Genomic DNA, 3934 nt, shown 5'->3' on the forward strand with positions numbered 1-3934 from the left:
CGGAGTTTGGTAGGTCCTCATGCTTCGAGGATGCTACTGTTTTACATTCTATCGTAGTTTTAGAGTTGAGCTAGTGGAGCATGTTCCACTAGCGTTTCTTTCCTATTTTGATTCAGACTTTGTATTGGTGCTATTTTGGCCGATATACAATTAATACTTAATGAATTATTTCTTTCAGATGCTTATCTCTTAAATGTTAGATGGTTGATGATGAACGATTACGAAATATAAAGAATGTTTAGCAAGTATAATTAAAGAATCAAAAATTTCAAATTTTCCGCTAAAATTAACCTATGTAAAGTAAGAATGACGTAAGTAGGCTTGTTTGCGACCTCTAAGAGGTCAACGACGCCGGTCTCGTCTGGGGTCTAGATTCCAGTCGTGACATTCCAACTCATTTTCCCTTTTGATCAATTGTTAATTGGGCATGGATCCCAGATAAAAACTCCAATATTTTACTTGGTCCAATCTCATTTACAACTTCTACCCCATAGACCCTTACAGAGCTAGCTCGGCTTACAATTGATGCATATCTCAAATTTATTTGCAGAAAGTTTGAGAGCATTATTACTATAAAAAATGACTGTCTTTGTTCCAAACAAGCTGGAGATCGACTATATGAATTCTCATTATCTATATCACTAAATATTTTCCTCCACACTCTTATTTTTTATGTGTGTGAAAATTCTGACTCTATATCGTGGTTGCTATGATTGCTACAACATACATGATTATAAATTTAAATACATAGTAATAGGAGAAAGTTGAAAGAAGAAAATAAAACATTGAATTGGACGTGTAACTCACAAATTGAGAAGATGTCGAAATATATAATCATCACCAGCTTCCTTCAAGTACCCTTGTCTCTCTTCATCTTCCATTGCTTTTACGCAATCACCAAAACTAATTCCAAAACAAATTTAGAAATACACCACAAGTTAACAAAGTACATTGTGGTATTTGTATTTGATTTATTTTATTATATACTCCCTCCGTCTCCAAAATGATCACAAATTTAAAATAAAGCCCGTAACACAAGTGATCTATTCAAAGATGGAATTTTAACATACCTTAGGAGTAATTTGAAGTTGAAGCTCATAATTTCCAAAGCTTTCTTGCTCTTCTTGGATCTTCCTTGCACTTTTCTCTACACCGGAGCTGCACCATATTATTCGGATGAATTTTAGTGTCATTATTTCTCCAATACTCTCCGGAATCTCCTTCATAGCAGAAAAATTATCCAGTATTAGTTGCTCAAGCATCGGAAAAATGGCAGGTTCCGCTTCCCACCTTTTGAGATAATAGCACCCACTCAGTAGTAGATATTTTAATTTGTGAAACACAATATCTTCATCTAATTTCCAATATGTTCCATCAAATGCATGATACCCTTTGAGCACCTCAAGATTGGGTAAATTAGCGAGCAATTTCACAACTTCCCATGGTATATAAGTATGTGTTAATTTCAGTTGCTTGAGATTAGGAGGGAAATTTTCCCCAGAGAAAACCATCCATTTCATGGTTTTTATTTGTAGTGTCTCCAGATCCTGTATAAGACTGAGAGAATCAAGAATAGCAGGCCAATCAAGATTCTCAGAATCATCTACAATCTTTAGCTTTTTTAGATTGGGAATTCTTCTTATGATTTCCGCAACAAAAGGTGAATAATGGAGAAAAAGTGTTTGCAAGTTATTCAGAAACAAAGGATTTTCTGCCTCAAGAGGATTAGATATATATATAGTGGCGATCTGATATCCACGTGCCTTAGCTCTGTCATTCTCCAGATATCTATTGCCTGCTCCAACTCTTTCCTTTCAAGACTTTGAAGAATTATGGTTTGTAGATTTCTCAATTTGGCTAGTGAAACAGCTTCCCTAATTCTTGCAGCAACATATCTCAATTGTACAAGCTCAGATATTACACTAGAGAAGTCGTAATCAATTGATAATACATCCAATACCTTAAGCAACTTGAACTGTGAAACAATCCGTGTTGGAAAATCTACTTGCATTGAAATAAAGGTGCGAACTATATCACTGCTATGTTGCATCATACTATAATAATCATGCTTCTCTTCAACTTCAGACAGAAGGATCATTCGACGTTGATCATCTATGGCTTCGACAACATTCCCATTCATGACATGCACAACATTTTCAGTATGAGCTTCACTTAGGCATAGTTGGCGAAGAAGATCATGAATTTTGCAACTTCTCATCCTTCCATTAGCCCTTTGTTTACCAGCCAAAATTAGACTTCTATCAATTAACTCTTGTAGATACTCCTCTGCCACCACTTCTAACCTTTTATTGCTTCTTGCCTTTATGAATTGCTCAGCAATCCACAGCCTAATCAACTTGGAAACACCAATCTCCGTATCTTCAGGAAAACCTCCAACATAGAGAAAACAAGCCCTCAAATATTGGGGCAAGTAATTGTAGCTCAGAGAAAGAATTGATTGGCACCGTTCGGACACCGTACCAAAGAATGAGTTCAGATTTTCCTCAACCTTCTTCCAGTTGTCACGCGTTAAGTCCATTTTCACAAGAAGTCCAGCGACGACAATAATGGAGAGAGGTAATCCTTGACATTGTTGTACAATGTGCTTCCCAAGTTTTACAAGTTGACGAGGACATGAATCTTTTTTGAATAATTTTTCGGTGAATAGATTCCAACTATCATCTACACTAAGAAAAGACTTACAATGAGGTGGAAACTCATGACAGCTGACATAATCGGCAACATACTTGAGACGAGTGGTTAATAGAATTCTGCTTTTATTCTTATCATTTGGGAATAGTCTTTGCATTTGGTCCCATGCTTCAGTACTCCAAATATCATCTATGACAATTAGAATCTCCTACCCTTGAGACCTTTATAAACAATCTCCATTAGTTGATCATCGCTCTTTTCTTGATTGCTTTCGGTAATTGAAGAGGCAACTTCAAGAAGCATTTCTCTGGTTGAAATCTTCAGAGATAGTAACCCATGCATGTTTATCAAATCGAGAGCGAATATATGAATCATCATAAACTCTTTTGGCAAGAGTTGTCTTACCGATACCGCCCATACCAAAAATTGGTATGACAGTTAACTCGTTTGTTTGGGTAGTGAGGCGATCAAGTATGGTGTTGAATTCATCGTCCATCCCAATAATAGTATTTTCTTCATCAATTCTACTTTTTTGTGGTGAGGATGGAGTTGTTGCAGATCTTGTTCCATGCTTGTTAAACTCCATCTGCATCACCTCTTTCCTTAGAGAATCAACATCTTTTTCCACTAGTACCAATTCTTCCTCAAACAACTTACAAGCCCCTTCTCTACTCTCTGTGCAATCAGCTAGAATGATGCTTCTTAGACTTGAATCAACTTTATCTTCTGCTTTGTATATTACATCTCTGATCCTCTTTTCTATTAACTTAAGAGTTTCAATACCCTTTGTGGTAACGTCAAGAAAATCTTGCAGAGCAGAAAGATTTTGATGGAGAGATTCGACATGTTGTTGTGTACAACTTCGACAAACAAAAGATTGGTTAGGTTTGAAGAGTTGTTCTAATGTATCCATAAGTGAAGAAAGAGCAGCATAAGCCATTTCTCTTAACAACAATTATTGCTAAAAGATAAGAGCCTTGCAGATTTAATGTCTTTACTTTGTCCAAATGATATACTCTTTGGACTATTTTCTACACAACTTGTGGTTCATGGATGCAAAACTGTGGAATGACTAAGTCAAAGAAATGAAAAATAAAGACATAATAATATGTCACGTTGTCCTAATATAATAAAATTCTAATGAAAAAAATAAATATGTCAAGTTGGTACTAATGTAATAAATTTCTAACGAAAAACAAAGAATCTCTTGTAGTTTTCCTGAAGAATTTTCAAACATAAAATTTCTTATTCATATAATACATTGGATTCCAACTGACCCTCT

General features: G+C 35.5%; 2 pseudogenes across 1 annotated transcript in view; both read right to left on the reverse strand.

The window, feature by feature from the left end:
- LOC107003654 overlaps window positions 1-881 on the reverse strand; it is a 12685-nt pseudogene extending 11804 nt beyond the window's left edge.
- LOC107003541 overlaps window positions 1-3708 on the reverse strand; it is a 9857-nt pseudogene extending 6149 nt beyond the window's left edge. The window contains exons 1-2 of the transcript XR_001454682.2: window positions 1071-3708; window positions 808-903 (exon numbers count right to left, since the gene is read on the reverse strand). The product of XR_001454682.2 is annotated as a putative late blight resistance protein homolog R1B-16 (transcript). The remainder of the gene's footprint in view (window positions 1-807; window positions 904-1070) is intronic.
- Between the last annotated feature and the right edge of the window lie 226 nt (window positions 3709-3934).

This window comes from Solanum pennellii, chromosome 11 (assembly GCF_001406875.1).
Source record: "Solanum pennellii chromosome 11, SPENNV200".
NCBI classification, from domain to species: domain Eukaryota; kingdom Viridiplantae; phylum Streptophyta; class Magnoliopsida; order Solanales; family Solanaceae; genus Solanum; species Solanum pennellii.